We start from the raw sequence: 16,239 nt of genomic DNA, 5'->3' as shown, positions 1-16,239 counted from the left end.
GATATTAACAGATATAAAATTATATAATAGTTAAGATATATTATATAACATACTATATCTGTTCTATCTAGAAAGTATAGTGCAAACGTATCATTTTTATTTAGTAGTTAAAAATGAAATATTATTGTAAATTTTAATATCCATCAGACCACTGTTCTATTTCTTAATAATGAAATATTTTTTTTTTTTTATTATACGAAAATATTCATTTTTTGCAATTAAAATCTCATTACTTCATAAAATAATCCGAATTTGTTACATTCCTTATTACTAGGTGCGGAGGGGGGTATTTTATAAATTGAAAGGCGAATTTGATGAATATGTTTTTAACTACTTCCTAATTTGTTGGAACGCGTGGATTCAGAGTATTCGATTTCTCGATGATACAATTAATAATACTAATTTTCATTATTAATTAATCGTTTAGTTTTTATCAAATCTTGATTGCAAACTGTTTTTGAAAGTGAATTAAAAAAAAACCTTTATAATAGAGTTCCACAATATTTATAATTAGAATCATGAAATGTATTGAAGTAAATCAGATAAAGTCGTCACCTCAAGATTTTCTTAAGTGAATTTCTTTTTTGACGCGTTTTTTTTTCTCGAATATTATTTGAAACAAAAATTACACATAGAACTACAACTGCAATTATAAACTCATATAGAAAACTTGATACATTTAAATGACTGCGTTTTTGTGTTATTCCGTTTCATTATTCTAAAAATGCTGACCAACAGACGTTCAACCCCTTTTTGGATTTGACTCAAAATTTGATAGTTTCAACATTATAGGCATTAAATTCTGTGTAACAAATTTTACTTATCTAGCTCTGTTCGTGTTGCAATTATTGTCTTAACTTAAATTCGAATAACGGGTGAGACATAATTTTTTAATAGACAAATGACTTTATTTATAGACAAAAGTAGTATTATAGACATAAACAAAAAAACGGACGGACAGACGGACAGAAAGACAAATATTTTCCGTAAACTTGTTTTTCGAACTTAAAGAAGTCTAAAACTTGGAGATTCATCAAAATCTCGAGTTCGAATTTTTTGACAGTTAAAATCCTTTCCTAATCCTTCATATATGAGAAAGTAAAAACTAAACTTCTTTTCAACCGCACATCTTAATTAGTACTGTTATAAAAACAATAAGTCATTTGCATTAAAAGGAATCAAAATAAATATCATAAATAAGAAAATTCCTAAAAATTTATTAAAAATGAAAATATACTATGTGTCCGCTTAAATTCTAGCTTTAGATACCTAACAACATTTTCAAACTTTGGTGACCTTTATTGTAATTCTCGTATTTGTTTTAAAAAAGTGTATTTTTAAAGCTATTTTAATTTAAGCGTTTTATTTATTGTTCTGAATAGGAGTCATTTATTTCTAAACATCCTCTACGAAGTACATGAAAATTGTTCTTGCAGAAATATTTATGACCAATCAAGTATTTATTTTACTTGTATAAGATGTATTTGTCTATGTTGAATAATGCACGTATAGAGTAGAAACGAAATGAATTGTATGACAACGTGAGAACATGAATTATAAGCAACTATTCTCGGCATAGAAATTACTCCAAAAAGTGATTTATTCAAGCGGAAAACGGAATGATGTTATTCGGCTTACTGACAATGCGATTCAGATAATATACGGCGCATGGGAAAACGACGCTAAGCCTCTTAACATTAAACATGAAAAAGATGCCTTCATTGCTTAAAGGATATTAGAGTACAGTCATAAAAAATGTAAGAAATCAGTTCTTTATTCATGTATTCAAAACATCTGAAATATAGTAATTTAAGCATTTTTGTATATATGAGTTGATAAGAATGTTCAGGCTGCTATGTTATTTTTACAACTTAACACAAATGTTTATTATAAAAGCATTTAAATGTTTCATGATTTTTATTAATAAATAGATTACATATCTATTATTTTTATTTTTTGACATAACTTTCGGTTTCAGATTAGGTATTTAATAAAATTTTTCAATTTTGTATAAAATCTCGATTCTTTAAAAATTGTTATTTCTATGCAATATATGCGAGGAAATTCAAATTTTTTCACGGCAATAGAAATTAATATCTACATACATCGATATTTTAATGTCTGTTGTTAAACTTTAGAAATAACATCATATTTACTGCATGTAAAGACTGGTATGATAAATGAAATATTTTTATAATGCTCATAGCAATAGGGTTAAAATAAAACTAACACGTAGAAAATATTGTTCAATTAATTCGTTATTATCAATAATAATCGATTGTTATTCATGCTTAATGCATTTCTTTATTTTGTAATGTAAACCATATTTTTAAACAAGATTAAATGGATTTTTTATTTTGTAACTTATTTATTGTATTTTGTTTGTAACCGGATTTAATAGACGTGTTTTATACATGATCTTTTAGATTTAGAATTAAAATTGTTAAAAGAAAATCATTTTTCTGAATATTAAAATTTTACAAACTTAATAATAAATTAGAAGATTTAAAAAAAACATGTGTTATTCAACAGGTTTTATTGAACCATCAAACCATTTCAAAGCATCTCCTTTAAAACAATTCCTACAATAATGAAAGTTATGAGGGGGAATGGATTAACTATTCAGTGTAAACATTTAAATGTGCCACGCCCCCTTCTTTATTTTATCGGCTGATTGAATTCTAGATGCGAGTCAAACGATTTATTCATCTGAAAGATATTATTTTTCTTAACTGTTCAACAGCATATGCATTTATGAATTCGTCTCACGTTAGTTTGGAATTTTCAAACGATTGCTACGCATGTATTTTTTATCTAGTTTTTGTAACAAGTGTTGTGTTTGTTATTGAAATCAGTGTCAATTTTTTTCTTTGGAGTTATGTTATTTTGTATTTTGTGAATGAATGCAAAAACCATCGCATTCTTTTAAATTGAATTTCGTTCGAGTTAAAAGTGATTGGAAAATATATGCTTTTTTTCTGGAAATCAGCATTTCAAATAACCAATTTCTGAAAATATTTTTGAACATAAATAAAACATGAAACTACATTGTGTTGATGGTGAGAAATTTTACATCATGTGTTTGTGAGTCAGATGTGTCACCTCATTCAGATTTTTTTTTCAGACAAATGATTCCAGTTAAAAATTGGGTTAGATTCCTTTTCTATGCCTTTTACCTACATATTTGAGGCAACAAATATTTTGATAAGATTGTATTGTTTTCATTTCAATTCTCGAACTTTATTCCATGGCAGTGTGCCAAATCTTTTATCGCCGGAATTTTAAAATGTGTTATTTTATATCACATAAGTTAAATTTTATATTGTCTTTTGTTTAGTTGGGCAAACTTTTAAATGAGAACATATTTTATAATTTTACTTAAAAAAAGAATGAATAATGTTTTTTTTTTTGTTCAAAATTCTAATAGAGTTTCTCTTATTTAATTCTGTTATTTAAAAACAGTAGCTACTCACAGTTTTTTTAATAATTTTTAAAAATGAAAAACATTAATTTCAAAATCTACATCATAAACTTTCAAAACTTTTATGCAAAGTTTATGCTAATGTAAAATTAAAAAAAGTCATCATACACAAGCCAAGCCAGCATCAGTCATTTCACAGTTTCTACAATGAAAGTTTGACTTTGCCTTGAAGTAAAATTTTAACTAACTGTCTCAGAAAACCACATACAAACCTAAGAATTCAAAATCATCCTTTATAATCTTTGGAAGTTGTCGTCCGATAAGTTATTTTGCTAACAAATGCTAATTATGTAAGTACGGAACAACATTACCGAGAATAATTCCTTGGAATTAAAATTATTCAGGAGTCAAAACTCGACTAACAATGGTAATGAAATCTCCAAAATTCAATTTCCATTTCATTGCTTTACTTTATAAATTAGAAATTGTTTCCTTTGGCTTCCCTAGACATTCATTTATATGACATTAGAACCAAGTGCCACGGAACTAATATTAAAATAATGAGATCATCTATTGTAATTGTCATTTTGCAGGAAGTTGGTAGATGATGGAATTTTGGTGAAATAGAATTCTAATCCTTGGAAATAATGAATGCCCGAGGCTTGGTGATTTGAGGGGTCGAATAATAACTTCCTCTTAAACATCTAAGCTAATTCAGAATTGCGATTAAAAATGATTAATAAATTCCAATAATGATTAGAATTTAAGTGACAGCATCGCTAAGTGTTATGCATTAGATTCTAAGTTATTACTTTGCTATCCTCTTCACACGCTCTTGTTAATAGAGGTTTAAGGATTCTCAATGGCCATTTTGCTTTTATGTTTATTTCATGCTCTTGTTAGATATCATAAACATTTAATTACCAGTCCATAAATATTTCTGCAATTTTACTTCAATAATTTTACCATTATGTGTTAGCTAATCGCAGTGATGTTTATTACTTGCAAAATGATATCTAAATTTCCCGAGAATTCTGAATTAATATAAAATTTAAAATATGATAACAGTGTTTGATTTTTGTATTTTTATCTTTCAGTAAATTGTTTCTTCACAATTATCATGTAATAAAACCTATATGTTTATAAGATATTGCTAATATTTTTTTTTCTTATTTCCATCCGATTTGTCTTTTATTTTGTATTATTCGTTTGAGACGACCAGCTGGTACGCTAGAAAAATTGATTATATTTTTCAAGTAAATCATTTAGAGATTGCTTCCTGTCTATGAATCTAAATTGTTTGATATTAAAATAGCATTATTTTAACTGTCTTGCTTTTGATATATTTATTGCTTACATGAAACTTCCGAATAGAGACAGTCAAACAGCATCATAGCGCATTTAAAAAAACGTAAATATCTTGTTCATTTATCTTCTGAATTTCAAGATTTCAAATTTCATTTTTTATCCGTCTCGTAATCTACAGAGATATTAAACAAAATTCTTCTTTAATTTTTAACAATGGAAGGAAATCACTCGACCAAATATTTGATGAAGAATTAAAAGGTTGAATTTCAGGGTAGCAATGTCATCGATTGTTGGAAATTATGAAAAAAAAAAAAAAAAAAAAAAAAAATTAAGAATGACTAAAATTTATCGAAAATTCGCATATGAAAATGGTATCGTTAAACGAATAGGTATTGAAACGATGTAAAATTTATTTTTGTGAAAAAATTTAATTTGTACGAAGTTATTGCAGAGAAGCCCAAAAATTCAATTTAATTTAAAATAAATTAAAAATTCCAATTAAAATTTCAAAATTTGCACCGTGATATACCTTCCAATCCTCCTAGTTACAATATATGTGCAAATTTGGTACCTGAAGAACCTGACCTGTAGAGTGCAAACGCGCGCACACACGCGTACCTTCCCCCCTACACACACACACACACACACACACACACAAACGCACATACTCTAGTTCCTATGAATTACATTATTAATTCATTTTACAATAATCACGGCCTAAATTTTTATTGCATTTCAAAATATTTTCAAAAATTAATTAATAATGTATCTTTTTTTCTCCGTATGTGTGCTGGAGCAATATTATATCTGATCAAGAATTTTTAAACTTTGAATGCATAAAATATTTTTGTTTATCTTTATGATTACATCTCACATGTACGTGCCCTTCGCATTCCAAATTCATTCATGCAATTATATGAAACTTTGATAAATGCAATTTTTAATATGTACATGTCTATTTTAGAAATGAATCAAGTTTGTTAAAATAGTTAAAATGCATTCATTGTGCGTGTAATTCTGTTATTATAATGCCTGGAACGCATCCTTATCTCCATTTTTGATTGTATATTTTTTATTTTTATGTTTAATCAAGCAGATATTACAGACATTGACATTAAGAGTTTTGTGAAAATTTCCTGACTTTAATGTTTATTTATATTTTATAGGTGTGAAGAAAGCGCCATTCTCATTACTGCTATAAATACTTTCAAATCAACACATTTTCTAAGCATTAAAGAGGGCTTGAAGAATGTAAGTATATTTATTTAATTTTTATTATTGTTAATACCCTGATGAAATATACTCATTATAAAAATTAAAGCTCGATCTGAAACCTGAAGTAATGATATCGCGGGAACTTTTGCATACTCCTTTAAAAAATTATTATCCTTTAATAATCCAAACATATTATTTGTAGGACTTGAGCAAGACTGTTAAAGACACGAGTGCTCGGATTTTTTATTTCAGATCCCCGCATATATGGCTGTTTCGTTCCATGAAGAAATCCGAGTATGCATTTTCGATGCCTTTATTTTTCGACCGATAAAAGCCAAAATTTTATTCGGAACCACAATTTTATTTACAAGATCGTATACCGAGTTTATCACGTGATCTCACAGTGTCCAAAATTAACAATCAAACAATGCTCAAGTAACTTCTTTACAGGACAGTTAGAGTTCAAGACTGATTCCGTCGAATAATTATAGAATTTTTGGATCTAATGCTAGTTAAATTGTGAATTTAAACTCTAATGCTAGTTAAATTGTGAATTTAAACTCTAATGCAAGTTAAATTGTGAATCTGAACTCAATATCAAACCAGCTTTTTGGGTGGTTTGATACTGATGACAAGGGGCTAAGGGGTACTGAACAAGTATTATTATTCCCCTTTGCACTTGCTCCTCTCAGACACTATTAAAGACAGTACAACATTTGGAAATTTATTTATTTATTTTTTAATTTTTTTTATAAAAATACCTGCAGAATTTTAAGAAAATGTAGATTAATTTTTTTTTGAAAATTTAGCTAAAAACATTTACATATTTCAGAGCAATAAACAAGGATTAATAAAATAGCCCAAATAATTCTATAGAAAACTTCGTAGCTAGAAATCTACCAAAGACTATAACTGAACAAAATCACATTTGTACCTTTTGTTAAATTAGACTCTGAAAGCAGTTATCACATTAAATATTTTAAAAGCATTTTTGAATTAAAACGAGTGATATAAAAAGACTGAAATGTAATGCAATTGAATCATATATGGAGATGAAGTGTCTTCTGGCAGATTTGATATTGAAGACGTTGTAACAAGTGCTCTTCTCTAAAAGACAATGGTTGAAAATGAAAAAGAAAATAATCATAAATTCTGAACTGAAAAATTCCAAACCGATTCCACCAAATATTAAATAATGATGTCAAATAAACCAAGTAAATTTAATATTTCTTCACAGATCAGAAGTTTACTCAATGCAATAACTGGACATATTCGCATGCCTATAGTTTGGCGTATGAGATTTTGAAAACAAATATTTGCTTCACATATTTTTAAAACACTTTGAGTTTTTAATAAAATTAAGTATTATAAAAGGATTCGAGTCAATTGCATTTTATTTGCCGTATGGAAATCAAGTGCATTGTTGTAATTTGACATGTAAAGGGTTGTGACAAGTGCCTCTTAACCAAAATACAATGACAGAAAACGGAAACGTAATGGAAAATTCGAAACCGATTCCACCTAATATTTGTAGGCCATAGTGACCTGGTGGTAAGGTCTCGGCTTCGGAATCGAACGGTTTCAGGTTCGAGACCCGATTCCACCGAAGAATCTTCATGTAAGCGGGTCTGGTTCACGTTAAATCCGTTGGGGCTAAACATCCTTCTGTGAAGTTTAGAGAGGGGACGTCAGCTCTGATGTCATCCTCGTCATCTGACAGCGGTTCAGAATTACGAGGTCCAAATTAGCCCCAGTATTGCATTAAAATGTGACGTTAATATAACTAAACTAACTCCACCAAATATTAAATAACGAAATATTAAGTATTGATATGAAGTAACCCAAATAACCCTAACGTATTCCTTGTAATGTAACGTACAACTTGCCGTTTATCCATGACAATAACTGAACATATTCACATGTGTACCATTCGGTATACTAGACATTGAGAAAGAATATCCGCAATAAATACTTGGAAAACCGTTTTAATGTTCGGATAAAAGCGCAGGGAATATTGTAGGAAGGGAAAGATTCCACGTCATGAATTCACACACGAAGTTCTAAGAACATACAAGAATGACGCAGTGCTTTCCTTCTGAACTTATCGTTTCTTTTTGGACTGCTGTTTGAGCATCACGAACCACCTTATCAGTAATAAGTACTCAAAACGCATCTGTTTCTTTAGAAATCGATAACCGCTTCTTTTGAGATCCCTCTGCGATTCGAGACCGGCAAAGAATATTCAAAATCCGAAGAGTTCAGATTCAAGGTTCATAAAGTAAAGCATTGAGAAACTGCAACTCAGCGCGATAGACTGTTCTTTTATCATCCAGGAAATATTTCTCTCACACAGAAATATGCATGAAGGAACGAATTCGGAAACCGAGATTCTGCAGTATTTTCTGAAAGAAAGATGAGACTGAGTGCTGGATGGAATGACAATGACAAGGAATCGAGGTTATTTGTTTTCTTGAGGTTCCATAAAATGGTTATGTAGGAGAAAGAGAGTTAAATAATGTTCTTCCTTTTCAAATGGTGCAGTTCTTGTACCTGTATATAATTTTATTTACTCGTGTAAGTATAAAAAATGATTCTATCTTTAAAATACTAACTTTTGAGATTTTGATGAATATATATTTCAGAAATCTACTAAAAACCGTACAAATACTAAATACAAAACTAATACTAAGGAATTAATAAAACAAGATTAATATTTCGATATCAGTTTTATACTAATTGTACTAAAATGATTTTTCAAATACAAAACTAATATCGAAAACTAATTAGAATTATGTCGGTCTGTAAACACGATAATTCAATCAACTGAAGAGATATTCCTGAAATCTTTTCTAATATTCTCTAATAAAAATGAAATTATGTTTTGGATGCATTTTGTTTCCAAACAACTGAAGCCAAAATGTGACACAGAACAATAATTTCAATCACAAACTCACATGCAGAGTTTGATATATATGCATATAAGTCCATGAGTTTTTAGTTACCGTTTTTATAAGCTTATGAAAGCAAAGACTAAGAGACTGCGCAAAATTTGCTAGATGTCTAGAATATTGAAGCTAAATATGTATTAAACATTTTATCCATCATGCTCTCATTGTTTTGTTGCTATCAATGTTAATTTATATTCGAACAACCAGATGCACAGAAAGACTTCATCTGAATACATTTTACACAAAATTTGATAGATATCTAAAAATTTGGTGAAAAGACCTTGCACCAAATTACATCTGTTTAGCTCAAAGCGTTTCCCCTTGATTTTTGTCACTTTTATCTTATTAATATCTTATCTTTGTTTCATTTATCTTATTATTGTTCCAAAAATATGTTTTTCGAACACAGGTAGATATAAAATATAAAGATTCGTCAAAATCTCGATAAAATTTTTTGGCGCCGGCGTCCTGGCATAGAAATAGTGCCCCCCCTCCCCGGACGTCCCGGGTTCGAGTTCCGGTTCTGGCATGGTTTTTCTTCTTCTGTGTTCTATCTGTGAGGTGTGTGAATATGCCCCCCTGCAGAAAAGTGTTATGCAAGCGAATGTGATGTATGAAGTAGCTAAGTCGTACTCTTGACCCTAGTTGGCACTACTGAAAAAATAAGAGATGCTCACTCGGCTTAAATCGCTGACAGATAGCTGTCAGCGGGCTTGTAAAGTGTCATAAGTCACAACAACAACACACAATTTTTTGGAGATTACAATAATTTTTCTGTACTTTACTTACGAGAAAGTAAATAGGATTCCTAGTGTTATATAAATGTGTGAGAGTTTCATATAATCTTGGAGCAGTTGTAATCCCTTCAAAAATCATTAATGAAAGTGAATAATAAAATTTGAGCAAAAGATAAGGTTTTTTTCTGTTCTTTTATTATTTAAAAAAAAAGACCCTTCCACTCAATGTGTATTTAAAGTTATTTTCGACTAACATAACTGCGTCCAAATGGGAATGTTGTTTCTAGAGAGAACGTTCTCAAATCATGTACTACTCAAAATAACAAAGACATGTCATTAGTTTTGATGATCTAATTTCAGAGGCCTTCCGTTTAGCCCACTTATCTTTATTTGATACAAAATTTTGCGGGAAAAAATGGAATCAATGTAAAGATTTTTCTCAAAATGTTAACTATATTTTGAGATTTAGACTAGAAATTGGTTGCTGAGCTCTCTTCCAACATCCACAGATGAAGCAAACGCTTTAATACAAAAATTCTAAAAATGAAAAATTTTGGGTCAATTAGTTTGAGCAAACGACTTATAAGAACAAGAAAGATGAAAAAATAAAGTGAGAAAAATCTGAAGAGAGAGAGAGAGAAAAAACCAAGAGATGTTTTCCTGAATTTTAGTGGTTTCATATTTTTATGAATTTTCATCTTTTCATATTTTTATGAATTTTAGTGCTTTCATATTTTTATGAATTTTAGTGGTTTCATATTTTTATGAATTTTCATCTTTTCATATTTTTATGAATTTTAGTGCCTTCATATTTTTATGAATTTTAGTGCCTTCATATTTTTATGAATTTTAGTGCCTTCATATTTTCATGAATTTTAGTACTTTCATACGTTTATGAATTTAGTGTTTTTCAGGAATTTCAATGCTTTTTTAAGGAACTAGATGAATTCATTCATCTGTAAAGCGTAACGGATTTCTTAAATGAAGTGTAATGCTTTAATGTCGGCTTTATGACGCAATTGCGACTTTACATACTTTTACTTCCTGTATTATGCTGAATGAATTTTGAATAACAGTGCATATACTAAGGCTTTACTTTTTTGTAATTTAATTCCTGTATTAAGCGAAATAAATTTTAACTAATATTACATAAATTAAGGCCTTAATTTTTGCGCAGATAAATATCTTTTTCTGTTCTGATCATGGAGGTTGTTTTACAACAGCATATGTCAAACTTTTATATACGCTTTTCACTCTTCAGCGGAAATTCAATCTTAAGCTCACTGACCCAATTTCGAAAATTGTTCCATTTAATCTTTTACTTTACCTCTCTTTTATCTAGTATTTTCTAAACCGAACATTATCTGTGGAAGCAGTATTTTGATCACGCTATGCTAGTTAACTAGCAGTTACTGAAGCCTAACTTCTGACAACTAACCCTGTGGGAAGAAAAAGAGACCAAAAACATTAAGTCGTTAATTGGGGAAAAGATGCATTCGAACAAGAATATTTGACAAATGGCTCTTTCAGACACAAGAATGGGGGAGGTATTAGCAAATAGAGCTAAGGAAAGAGAAAAAATAAATCATAGTTGGCCGACAAATGCATCGAGACGGTATCTGTTCATTAATCAAAGAACTCGATAGAGAGCAAAGCGTGACTGATTTAACAAATTAGAGCTCTAGAAATTGTACCAGAGAGAAGTGCTATTGCCCACTTTCAAGAGAAGTAACCACGTTGAAAACCCCTAGCGATTTTTGCGCTTTTCTGTCGCTAAGGTCAGAAAGAAAGGATTCTTTTAATTGGAAGGTTCTTTTGTTACACCACCCTCTACTCCCTCCGTGCAGGATTTTCTTTCCTCAAACAAAGATTTGTCCCCCTTCCCTCTCCCCCTTGATTTCTATTCTTATTATAATCACGAATTTGAATTATCATTCTCTCGACGTCCAGTCATTTTTTTAGTCACTAAGGCTGTGCTGGTGTGGAAGCTCTATTTGTGGCGATGTTTCTTTCAATATAGAATAAGAAGTAATTCGTGAGTTGAATAGTTAAAGAGAAAAAGACTGTAGTTGAGTTAACGCAACAATGCAGTTTTTCTTTTGTATTTTTCTGAAAGACAATTCATTAAGTAGAAATATGCCAATTTTTTAGTAAAAGATAAGGTTTGAAAAAGATACTCTTAATCTTAACTTGACTAAATAAATTATCTACATTATTACATTATCTACTTTATTAAATTTTTGAATAGTTTTTTCGTGTTGCTAAAAAATATTAATTTTAATTTTTTTTTCAAATAGAAGGAAAGTCTACTGTAATAATACTATATAAAGTGTTTGCTATTTTATTTAATTTTATATTATTTTAAAGAGATTTAACATTAAAAATGTACATTATTTATTTTTACAAATTTCAATTTGCATTTACTAATATATATTTTTTTTTAGTTTACACTTAATTAATGTTTATATTTATATGCGTTTTAATGTTATTTTAAATGCTATTTTTTTTCCTTCAAATTTTAATCTTGTATCGTTTTCTTACAAAAAAAAACTTCAGAAATTCAAATATAATGTTTTTTTTTGTTGAAATTTGGTATAATAACTTCTCTGTATGTTCTGCATGTCTAGAACTGTAGAATAAGTAATCTACTTATTTAGCAATATTCTGCAGTTATTAACAATTTTGTTATTTAACAGAACTCCAATATTTAAAGAGTGGATAGAAATGAAGCTTAATTTTTATTACAGAATTTTTGTAATATAATATATTTCTAAAGCTGTACGGAAAACGTTTAAGCAAATCATTTGATAAAACACCAAACATAAAGTTTTTTTATACCACTTTTTAACCAAAAAGGCCTCTTTTTTTCCTAATTAAAAATACTTGTTGTTTAATAGGTATATTTTGATTACGCAAATATTTTTTTCAATTTTTCTTAATTCAAAAATGTAAAAAAAAAAAAGTTTTTTTTTACGTTTATTTTTTTATGTTTTTCTTAAACTTCATTCTAAGTGTAGTCACATACTGTAAATACTTAATTTATTTGTTGACTAATTGCAATCGAAATGAATCATCTATTTATAAAAAACTTTTATCTTTTGGTATCTATAATCAACCTTAAATCATCAATTAATCCATCTACTAGCCATAATAACCCCTGTCACACTTTACCACAATTCCCACATCCGAAACATTTTAACTCCTATGTAAACTCCAGCCGATTGAATCGATTACGATTAAACTCGATTTCTGCATCGCTCTCTTTCCCAAGCTCCCGTATCAACCAGGTAAACTTTCATCCAGAGTTTGCAGTGAGACGCTTCCGAAAGAGAGTTAAATGAACTGCACGTAGGTGAATAACGAGCACTCACGGAGGTGTGAATTGTGAATAAATCTTTCATCAGAGGAAAATTCTGCGGGATCGCTCCGAATAATGAATTTAATATGGCACAGGAAAGACTGCTGTGGTGTTGTAAAAGCGTAACTTTCGGTGCGGTTAAAAGAATTGGTGTAGCAAGACGGGTCGCTCTTGTCTGAAAACTATCCATGGAGGTTTCGTGTTTCCTCCAGAACTAAACTAATATTGGAAGATTAAGAATGGTTGATGATTGCGTTAATAGACAGTGATTGCTTAGATTACAAATCTGGTGGAGTTAACTTGTGGTTATTTGGAAATATGAGTATAAGTAACTCATTGTATCGTTTATAGTTTATTGTGAAATCTTTAGGCTCTAAATCTCGAACTGAATTAGAATTTTTTTGAATATTTTAGTATTTTTGAAAACTGGAAGTTTTTCTTTAAAAAGCTTATTGGACTATAAATGGAATATTGATATGCCATGAAGTTTCTAAAAATTAATTTATATATTGCTTGGCAAAAGTTTTTTCGGAGTTATTTTACCATTATATCTCAATTTCTGGATTAAAAAATAATTTTGAAAAAATGGAATAAATTTGTTTTATTCAGATTATTTTCTCTTTATTGGCACATAAAAAGAAAAAAAATGTTATAAAAATCCGTAGTCAAAGGCTTAAAGTTAGAAAAAAGGACAACAATTTTTAATTATGATGTGTAAAGGTCTAAATTCAGCAAGATTATTGTACGTAACATGCCGATTTCCAGCCTATATAAATAAGGTATATTTAGTGCTAAAATGTTTAAAAAAACATTTTTTAATGATCTGTATCGTAAGCACATTATCTCCCCTCCATCTTTTTATATAATTACACTTAAAACCATTCCTTCTACATTAAAAAAATTGCACAGTTAACATTTTCGCTACTACAACTCCTTTCTATGATTCACGTCTTCTATATCATTACATGACTAATTGTAAACTATCCCATAATAATTCTTGAATTGGAGTAATCTAATTAGATTTTAAGTATATACTGCATGCATGAGTCAAATGACACCAAAGCAACCAACGCGTTAAGAAAATATTGCACAGTATTAATACTACAAATACATCTAATTCCAATTTTTAAAAATTAAATTATACTTTTAGTCAGATATTATATGTCCTTAAAGTCAGAAAAAGAAACTCTTAAAACGCTTTCTTCGACTATTATAAACACGGTATTGCCAAACCAAATTACTGAAACTTGTTGAATGTTAATCATATCATTTCTATGGCAACTTCACCAAATTTGATATACTATAGCATCATATAAAAAAAAATTCATCAAAACTGTCTATGTCGGAAGAGTGAGGAAAGTGTCTAATCAATTAATTGTTATGGTCATAAAGACAAATTTCTTTTGTAGAATATATATGTAATAATTTAAATTTCTGGAAATGTGATGCTTACCCTTTCTTAATGCGCAATATAAATGGTGTCCCAAAATTAACGCAAGATTTGAATTTGCCACCATTCGTGCAATAAAGTGTTGGCAAGCCAATTAAAAAACATTTGACAGCTGATAGTTTAGGGTTAGTAAAAATGGAGCGTTACACGATAAAACAAAGCATTTTCATTGCCGAATAATATTTCAAAAATAATGAAAATTTGGCGGCCACAGTTTAAAAATTTGGGAATTGGCCTCTAGATCGTATGATTTAACGCCATTGAATTTCTTTTCATGGGGTTATTTGAAGTCAAAAATCTATGCCAATAATACCTCAAGCACGGACGCGTACATTAAAGAGGGAAATTCAAAGCTGCAACAACGAAATTAGGCCGAATTAATGCAAAATGGTCATGGGAACCTGAAGAATTGTCAAAATAGTGCAATTGTACGAGGAAAGCCGTGGTGGCCATTCGACCTATATACTATTCCTTACATCAGTCCATCCTGTGTACTTTACGATTCAATAAAATTGCAACAATTTAAAGGGGAAAAAACTGTGTTTTTTTATTTAATTCAAAGCTTGCGTTAACACGTTGTTCTATCGTGTAACGCTCCATTTTTGTTAACTCTAAACTATTTGCTCACAAATGGTTTTTTAATAAGGTTGCCAACATTTTACTGAACGAATAATAGCAAATTCTAATCTTGCGTTAATTTTGGGACACCTTTTAGATGCAATATTTATAAATTCCCCACACCCATGCAAACGAATTCGTAGATGTTCCAGGGATAAACGGTATTTCTTGGTATTGAGTAGATAGGTTTACTTCCTTCAACTATAGATTTATCTTATTGCTTTATGATTAAATTACTGAGGAAAACCATTTATTTTACTCTTATATGATTATACAAGAAAGGAAAGTTTTTTTCTTGATTCTTCTGTAACAATATATGCCATTTAAAAAGTATCACATAAGCTTTTATTCGCCTGTTTTATGTTAAAGAGCTCGAACGTAAACAAAATTCTGATTTTATTTTAATCGATATCCAACATAAATATAATGCACTTTTTTCCATTTAAATTTTTTATAAGGATTATTTCTTGCCACCGAGTAAATAGGTTTATTTCCTTCAACAATGCATTTATCTGTTGTTAATATGGAGCAAAATTGCGTATGTGAAAGAATTAAAATTGCCCATCAAAAAATGGTGAGAAAACCACTGATAGTAATCGCATGTGATTATACAAAGGAGAAATTTTTTTTCTTGATTCTCCCATACTCTAACAAGAAACTGAGACCTCTTACCTTTTTTGAAAAAGAACTAAAATGGGAAAAAGAAAATGAAATCTTTGGATTAATTCTAGACTGCAAACTTACCTTCAAATCTCATGATAGGTACCGTAATGAGAAATTTTGGAATAAAGTAATGACTTATTCTAAATCTTATTCCTTATCATCCCACTTACTGGCAGATATCCCACGCTTTCACTCAAGAATAAAGTCCTGCGTTACAAACAAGTTCTCAGACATATCCTTACTTACGTAGCTCAAACATGGGGCCTCTCAGCTGAACCCCTTCGCAAAAAGAATCAAACTCTACGAAATTCTTCTAAAAATTCTTAGAATAATGACGAATGCACTTTGGTTTGTCCGGAATCAGTTATTCACTAAGATCTCAAAGTGAACTCGATCGAATATCTCTCAAGAAAATTCTTTAATAAAATCTCCACCCATGAACCTTCTAATCAAAAACCAAATTAAATTTACACTTAACAATGTCAAATACCCGTACCCGCGTTCAACTACTAAATTGACAC

At 29.5% G+C, this 16,239-nt stretch overlaps 1 long non-coding RNA gene across 1 annotated transcript in view; it reads left to right on the top strand.

Moving 5' to 3' along the window:
• LOC129972533 (uncharacterized) overlaps positions 1 to 16,239 on the top strand; it is a 355,512-nt gene that overhangs the window by 227,621 nt on the left and 111,652 nt on the right. The window contains exon 4 of the long non-coding RNA XR_008784871.1: positions 5,896 to 5,980. This is a non-coding gene — a long non-coding RNA (uncharacterized LOC129972533). The remainder of the gene's footprint in view (positions 1 to 5,895; positions 5,981 to 16,239) is intronic.

Source organism: Argiope bruennichi, chromosome 6 (genome assembly GCF_947563725.1).
Source record: "Argiope bruennichi chromosome 6, qqArgBrue1.1, whole genome shotgun sequence".
NCBI lineage: Eukaryota > Metazoa > Arthropoda > Arachnida > Araneae > Araneidae > Argiope > Argiope bruennichi.
Note: the sequence above shows the minus strand (reverse complement) of the source record. Positions and strands in the feature narration are given on the sequence as shown.